Consider the following 8,943-nt stretch of genomic DNA (forward strand, 5'->3'; position numbering starts at 1 on the left):
TAGAGCTCAGAGAGATCTGGAAAGAAAGTGAGGGTGGCTCCCTGCCGTGGCTGCAATCTTTGTCTCTGACCCTCCTGGCTTTGAAGGCATGGTGACTCCTCTCCTTCTCTCAACAAAGGGGAAATTACAGTTTATAGAGTACCAATTATGTGCCAGGCACTGGGTTAGTTACTTTACATACTCCAAGTTATAAGCATTTTATGGAATTTAAGGAAGGCAGGCTCACACAGGTGAAGGCACTTGGCCTTATTTCCCCAGCTGAACACCTTATCATCTCACTGAAACTGGGAGGCAAGAGGATTATTATTATTTTTTTCTTAAGTGAGAAGCAGGGAGGCAGAGAGACAGACTCCTGCATATGCCTGACCAGGATCCACCTAGCAAGCCCACTAGGCGGCGATGCTCTGCCCATCTGGGGCTGCTGCTCCATTGCTCAGCAACCGAGCTATTTTAGCATGGAGGTAAGGCCATGGAGCCGTCCTCAGTGCCTGGGCCAACTTTGATCCAATGTAGCCTTGGCTGCAGGAGAGGAAGAGAGAGACAGAGAGAAAGGAGAGGGAAAGACTAAAGAATCAGATGGGTGCTTCTCCTGTGTGCCCTGACTGGGAATCAAACCTGGGACATCCATATGCTGGGCCGACGCTCTCCCACTGAACCAACTGGCCAGGGCCTAAGAGGATTCTATTTCTACTATTCTCCTTTGTTGTATGACCTTGGACAAGTAGCCTCCTGTCTTCCTCCATCCCCCTCATTTTTTTTTTCATTGAATTTATTGTGATAACATTGGCTTGCAAAACCATATAGGTTTTAAGTACATGACTCCACAAACCAGAGCCTCCCTTTGCTCAGCTGTAAAATAAGCATATAGTACTAATTGTCATCTTGAATATTCTCTTTTAATGTGGCATCAAAAGTAGTTCTGATCTTCTCACTGAGGAGCTGATTTTTCAGGTATGACTGCTAGAGTAAAACTTGTTCAGGTGTTTATTTGTTTGTTTGTTTTATGACACAGTGGAAGTATCCAAACTTTTTGGATCAAACACTCTACGTTTATTGTTTAGAATCTCTCATGGTTTCTTCTAAGGTTTTTTGCTTTGTTTTTGGAAGTTGTATTTTGAAGTGATTCACAGGAAGTTGCAAAGAGGTTCGAGCATCCTTTACCCCACTTGGCCAATGTTGGCATGCTATATAAATAAAGTACAACATGAAAACCGGCCATCTGACACTGATGCAATACACAGAGGTTATTCACATTTCGCCAGTTTTACATAAACCCATTTTGGGGCATGTGCGTGTATATAGTTCTAATGCAGTTTTATCACATGGAGATTCATGTATCCATAGCCCCAGTCAAGTTACAGAGCTATTCAATCATCACAAGGATTTCTTGTGTTGTCCTTTTATAACCACACTCACCTACTTCCCTCCCCTCATCCTTAATCCCTGGAAACCATAAATGTGTTCTCCATTGCTCTAATTTTATTCCCAGTATGTTATTAAAATGGAACCATATTAAGCCCTCGCTTAATATTTTCAATAGGTTCTGTGACTTTTAGTGAAATGACAGATAATGAAACCAATTTTACCATAAGCAAATTGATATAAACGAAAGTTAAATTCTTTTTTTTTCTTCTTTTCTTTTTTTCTTTTTTCCGAAGTTGGAAACAGGGAGACAGTCAGACAGACTCCCGCATGCGCTTGACCAGGATCCACCCGGCACGCCCACCAGGGGGCGATGCTCTGCCCATCTGGGGTGTTGCTCTGTTGCAACCAGGGCCATTCTAGTGCCTGAGGCAGAGGCCACAGAGCCATCCTCAGCACCCGGGCCAACTTTGCTCCAATGGAGCCTTGGCTGTGGGAGGGGAAGAGAGAGACAGAGAGGAAGGAGAGGGGGAGGAGAGGACAAGCAGATGGGCGTATCTCCTGTGTGCCCTGGCTGGGAATCGAGCCCGGGACTCCTGCACGCCAGGCCGACGCTCTACCACTGAGCCAAAAGGCCAGGGCCAAAAGTTAAGTTCTTATGGCATCTCATCAATGTTACAACTAATTGTCGTTGAAGGAAATGACATTATTAGAGGACCCACTGTAGTATGTAACCTTTTGGGATTGGCTTTTTTTACTCAGCATAATTCTCTTGAGATTCAACCAAATTGTTGCATGTATAAATAGTTTATTCTTTTTTATTCCTGAGTACTTCATGGTATGGATGTAACAATTTGTTCAGCCATTCACCTGATGAAGGACTCCTGTGTTGTTTCCGGTTTATGGCTATTGTGAATAAAGCTGTTATGAACATTCATGTTCTTTTGTGTGTGCAAATAAAACATGTCTTTGACAGAGAAAAACTTTTCAATTTTGATGAAGTCCAATTTATCAATGTTTCCTTTTATGAATTGTACTTTTGGTTTCAAGCCTAAAAACTCCTTTCCTAGCCCTGAATCACAAAGATGTTCTAAGTTTTTTCTAAGAGTTTTATAACTGTATGTTTTACATTTAAGTCTGTGATTCATTTTGAATTCACTTTCATATAATATGTGAGGCTTGGGTCAAGGGTTATTCATTTATTAAATTCTTTTTGCCTAATTGTTCAATTGATCCAGCACCATTTTTTGGAAAGACTGTCCTTCCATTGAATTGCTTTAGTACTGTTGCCGAAGCTCAGTTGGGCAGATTTGTATGGGTCTATTTCTGGGTTCTCTTTTCTGTTCCACTGGTCTATGTGTCTGTCCCCATCAATACAGCAGAGCATAGAATTCTGAGACAGAATGCCCACTACCATGACTTCCAATCTCACTCAGAGCCCCACATGATCAAACCCTGCTTACCTATTACTTCTCCCCTTATTCACTCTGCTCCAGCTGCACTGGCTTCCTGACTTCTTCTGAACTATGTTACATATGCTCTTACCTTAAGGGTTTTCTGGCTGTTTCCTTATCCTGGAACATTCCCCTCACAAACATTCCCATGGTTACCTCCTTCAGCTCTTTTCTCAGATTCTGCCTTCTCAGTGAGGATTTATTAAAAGTGGTATGTCTAAAATGGCAAAGCTTCTACCTCTTTCCTTTCCCTGCATTTTCTCCATAATATTCATCATCATTTAACACATAATGTCATTTTTTTATCTGTCTCCCACCACTAGACTATGAGCTTAATGATAGCAGGCATTTTTGTTTTGTTCACTGTTATTTTTAAATTGATTTTAATTTATTGTGTTTACATAGATTCTAGTGTTGCCCTGAATGCATCCTCCCTCCTCTGTATTCCCCTCAACATCTCCCTTACCCCCCTCCCCATAGTGCCCTCTTCCCTTCCCTTCAGGTTTATTCCATCCTATCATCCCCTTTCCCTCTGTCCTCTTTTCCTCTAGTCCCTTTGATCCCTCCTCTGTCTCAATTCCATTCCTCAGTTCTCATTGTTCATTGGATTCCTCAAATGAGTGAGGTCATATGATATTTTTCTTTCTCTGCCTGGCTCATTTCACTTAACATAATAGTTTCCATGTTCATCCATGTTGTTGCAAAAGGTAAGATTTCCTTCTTTTTCATGGTCCCATAGTATTCCATAGTATATATGTACCATTGCTTTTTAATACACTCGTCCACTGACGGACACTTGGGCTGTTTCCAGATCTTCACTATTGTGAACAATGCTGCCATAAACATGGGGGTACATTTCTCCTTTTGAAACAGTGCTATGGTGTTCTTGGGGTATATTCTTAAAAGTGAGATAGCTGGGTCAAAAGGTAGTTCGATTTTTAATTTTTTTTAAATAAATAAATTTTTATTAATTTTAATGTGGTGACATCAATAAATCAGGGTACATATATTCAAAGAAAACATGTCCAGGTTATCTTGTCATTCAATTATGTTGCATACCCATCACCCAAAGTCAGATTGTCCTCCCTCACCTTTTATCTAGTTTTCTTTGTGCCCCTCCCCCTCCCCCTTTCTCTCCTCCCCTCCCCCTACCCCCCATAACCACCACACTCTTGTCCATGTCTCTTAGTCTCGTTTTTATGTCCCACCAATGTGTGGAATCCTGCAGTTCTTGTTTTTTTTATGATTTACTTATTTCACTCCATATAATGTTATCAAGATCCCACCATTTTGTTGTAAGTGATCCGATGTCATCATTTCTTATGGCTGAATAGTATACCATGGTATATATGTGCCACATCTTCTTTATCCAGTCTTCTATTTTTTTTTTTACAGTGATTAAAACCTTTAAGCAAACTCTTGGCCAATACAGCAAGAATCCCTAAAAGAGTAGTGTCCTTAACAAGTTCACTAAGTCCAAGTTGGCCCCAACACCATGCCAAGTCCCTGAAAAATGCAACCCAACCCCAGTTCAATTTTTAATTTTTTGAGGAATCTCCATACTGTTTTCCACAGTGGCTGTACCAGTCTGCATTCCCACCAGCAGTGCAGGAGGGTTCCCTTTTCTCCACATCCATGTCAGCACTTATTCTGTGTTGTTTTGTTGATGAGCACCATTCTGACTGGTGTGAGGTGATATCTCATTGTGGTTTTAATTTGCATTTCTCTAATGATTAGTGATGTTGAGCATTTTTTCATATGCCTATTGGCCATCTGTATGTCCTCTTTGGAGAAGTGTCTATTCATTTCTTTTGCCCATTTTTTTTTATTGGATTGTTTATCTTCCTGGTGTTGAGTTTTATAAGTTCTTTATAAATTTTGGTTATTAACCCCTTATCAGACGTATTGTCGAATATGTTCTTCCATTGTGTAGTTTGTCTTTGTATTCTGTTCTTATTGTCTTTAGCTGTGCAAAATCTTTTTAGTTTGATACAGTCCCATTTGTTTATCCTGTCTTTTATTTCACTTGCCAATGGAGATAAATCAGCAAATATATTGCTGCGAGAGTTTTTTAAAAATTCATTTATTTATTTTTTTTTTGAGAGAGGCAGGGAGAGAGAGACAAGAACATCGAACTGCTCCTATATGTTTTGTTCACTGTTGTATGCCAAGTGCCTAGACTATGCCTGCCTGATATAAAACACCTTTGTTGAATGAATGAAGAAATAAATGGGTAGATGGATGGATGAATGAATGAGTGAATGCTGTCAGCTGCAGCCCTGCTCACCTAAGCAGGCTCTATACCAGGGGTCGGGAAACTTTTTGGCTGAGAGAGCCATGAACGCCACATATTTTAAAATATAATTCCATGAAAGCCATACAATGATCTGTGTACATTATGCATTATCCAATAAAAATTTGATGTTGTTCCGGAGGACAGCTGTGATTGGCTCCAGCCACCCGCAACCATGAACATGAGCAGTAGGAAATGAATGGATTGTAATACATGAGAATGTTTTATATTTTTAATGTTATTATTATTTTTATTAAAAATTTGTCTGCGAGCCAGATGCAGCCATCAAAAGAGCCACATCTCGTGTCCGACCCCTGCTCTATACCCTTGGTTTATGCCTCTCTAAGGCTCACCGCCAGGTGGCAGTTGGAGCCTGAACTCTGGCTTCATTTGCTCCTCCTCAGCTTTCTCCCTGACACCTGTCAATAGTCTTGTCCAGGACTGTTTGACCTCTGTCTCGGCATGGCCAGGGGATTTCATGTAAGCTATTGAAGCAGGCAATGTCAGTACCTGAAACTTTGCTTGATTTTTTCCTTGGAAGGTATGAGTTTCCTTCGTGTACCACCGTGCTCTGTCTCAAATGGAAGAAGCCACAGATACTGGCCATTGGGCTGCCCCAAGGTCACTGCATCTTCTAGGATATTAGGGAACATGGACCTAAGAAATTTCATCTCTAATTCTTCCTAGATTTAGCAAGCCTGTCCCAGAGTTACTACACCCCTTAAACCAGTAAAGGCTAGGTACAGTAAGTACCAGGGTTAACCCTTTGAGTCCACCTGGGTTTGAATCTCTACTGTGCTGATTATTAATCCTGTATCCTGGCTGATGTTGCATAAATGACCTAGATTCTTTAAGCCTTAGTTTTCTCAGTTGTAAGGTGGGGAAAATAATGGTACCAAACTCACTCACAGGGTGGTGTGAATATTCAGTGGGATAAACGTGTATACATTAGCACAGCACCTGGTATACACAGTTGAGACCAGTAAAAACAACAACTGGCCAGGAAGGTGCTTCCCAGTTGACTAAAAAGCTGAAGTCAAGAAAAGATGGAAGATCAGGGAAGCCTTCACAAGAGATTGTATTTCGTTGCAGCTTGTAGGACAGGTCAAATTCTGCCAGAAAGTGCTGCTGGAAAAAGCATTCCGGGAAGAAAGACTAGAATGCACAAATAGAGATGTGAAACAGTGTAGGTGTATTCCAGTAACTGTAAGTAGTTAAGTCTCACTGAAATGCTTGTCTTTTTGTGGGGGCAGTGACAACATACAAAAACACATAAACAGGGGCCAAATCACAAAAGGCTTCACGTACCAGGTGAAGGAGGCTAGATTTGATCTGTCAGCCATGGCAGAGCCATCAAAGAGTTTATGGCAAGAAAGTGGATGGTTACAATTGCTGGCTTGGAGGTCCAGCTGCCTTGAAGGAGAGCAGAGGCTGGAGGCAGGTGAGAGATGAGCTGGGATTAGATTAAAGAAATTGTAGTGGGAGTAGAGACCAAGGGATGAGTCCATGGTGTTTGTTTCAGAGAGAGAAATCAGCAACCAATTTTCTTTTTTTTTTTTTTTTAATTTTATTTTTATTTTATTTATTCATTTTTAGAGAGGAGAGAGAGAGACAGAAAGGGAGAGAGAGGAGAGAGAGAAGGGGGGAGGAGCTGGAAGCATCAACTCCCATATGTGCCTTGACCAGGCAAGCCCAGGTTTCAAACCGGCGACCTCAGCATTTCCAGGTCAACGCTTTATCCACTGCGCCACCACAGGTCAGGCCCAATTTTCTTTTAGAGTTTGCCTGAAAAGGGAAGGAAAGCTAGGGCCAAAGAAGTAACTCATGGTACAGTTTTTTTCTTTTAATATGGGTGAGACCTGAGGCTCTTTTATTTCCCACAAGGCCTGACACTAGTTGAATGCGAAGAAAGAGGGGGGTACCCAGCACAATACCTGCTAAGTAGTAGGGCTTATCCCACATTCAGTCTGGCCCCATCCTCTGACTTCCCTCTCATGTCTGAGCCAGAGTCCCATGACACAGAGACTCAGAGGCTGGCCAGTTTACTCAGAGCTTGAATTTCCCTTCCAGGGAAAGGATTTCCTTTTACCAGTCCCCAAGGACTGAGGCAAACTTACAAGCCAGTTATGGAAGGTATCCCAATTTGTTCATTTCCTGGCACCTCAAGATGTTAGAAAAGCCCAGTAACTCTCGTTTATTTCCTTTTTACTTTGAAAGGCTTTCATCTCCCTCCTTGCCTTTTCTGCCTATTGTCCCCCAGGGAAAATTGTTGGCTCTTGCTTTCCCCGTTTTATGTTGCTACTTCTTGCCCTGGTGTGATCTATTTAAAAGTGCACAAGGTCCAGTGCAGGTTCGTGGTTTGGAGAAAAACTGAAGGAGCCCAACAGCAAGACTCAAGCAGTACTCAGCCTGCTCCTGGCCTTGCTGTCTCTGCAGCTCATGAGCGTCAGTAGAAATTCTGCACCCTCTGCCCCAAGGCTGCTACTTTTGCCTTCTCAGCCAGTCTGGGGTAAAATATGGGAGTTTGTGATGGATAAGAAAGGGACAGATGAATAGTTACAGATGTGTACTTTGTCAAGTACTTTATAAATGTCACCGTGTTGCATCTCCACAACTTTCCTATGAAGGAGGAATTAGTATCATTATTTTATGGAAGAGAAAAGTGAGGCTCAGGGAAATTATAATATTTGCCCAAGATTACTAGGCTAGTTAGTGGTGAAGTCAGGATTTGAACCCAGGTGTTTTTACCTCAAAATCCATTTTTACCAAGTAGGTTACATTTGGAATGGGGGGAGGTAGACAACGAGAAGGGGGTGGGATGAAAGGAGAACCTCCCTGGTCGACCGTTTTCCCAAGGGAAAGAGCTACAGATAAGTTTCCTCTGTCCTGGGTGGGTGTCCCATCTGCAAGTAAGAGTAACTAGGGATAGGCAGTGCCCACCTGAGGAACCCAGAAACTGATTCATTGCCGCCTCTCCCTCCTTTCTTCACTGTGACCTTGTTGAGACCCTGGGACACAGGGTGAGGGGACAAACTCAAGTTTGTGTTCCCCTTGGACAAGCCCTTCCTCCTCTGTAAACCTTTTGTTGTTACAGCTTTAAAATGAGTCTCAGGTATCTTTTAGCTCTTATATTCAAAGATTGTATTGGTTATATTGTATAGTAGGATTGCCTGGTTCATTCATGGATAGAAACAATTTTTTCTGTTGCCATAGAGAACAAAGGCTTTTTGAATTAGAAAAAAATAATACTCAAGGAGACAAGATAAATAGTGGAAAGGGTACGGGGCTTGAGTCAGCTGGACTTGGGTTAAAACCCTATACACTAGGCAGGTCACTATACGTCTCTGAGATCCTTTCATCACTTATAAAGCAGGAACAACAACCCTTCTTGGAGTGAAGTGATGTATGTGACAGTGACACAGAGTGTGCTTGAGACCTTTCTTTATCAGTGCATGGGGACTGGCTCTTCCTCCTTAACTCCACCATACCTTCTCCAGCTCACAGAATGCTCTTTTCTCTCTCTAACCTTGACAGCCAGGCTGTTTCCTGTCAGGGCCTCAGCTTCCAGACTTGGCTGGTAGGGCTCCCATAGAGTGTGAAACAGTTTTGCCTCCCTAACAATCTTCTAAAAGCCCCAGGGGGATGGCGCAACTGAGGCCAGACTGAGGTTTGGCCCTTTAGAACGAGCAGCTGGAGGTTCTGGCCTCAGAGGCCCTCCACTAGCTTCGCTTGGCTCTGCTCCCTCACCCTGGCATACAACCTTTTGGACTATAACCATCTGGCTGACAACACAGTGTTCCAGATCTTGTGTCACCCTCAGGTCTGGACCCTTTA

Source organism: Saccopteryx leptura, chromosome X (assembly GCF_036850995.1).
Source record: "Saccopteryx leptura isolate mSacLep1 chromosome X, mSacLep1_pri_phased_curated, whole genome shotgun sequence".
In the NCBI taxonomy this organism is placed as follows: domain Eukaryota; kingdom Metazoa; phylum Chordata; class Mammalia; order Chiroptera; family Emballonuridae; genus Saccopteryx; species Saccopteryx leptura.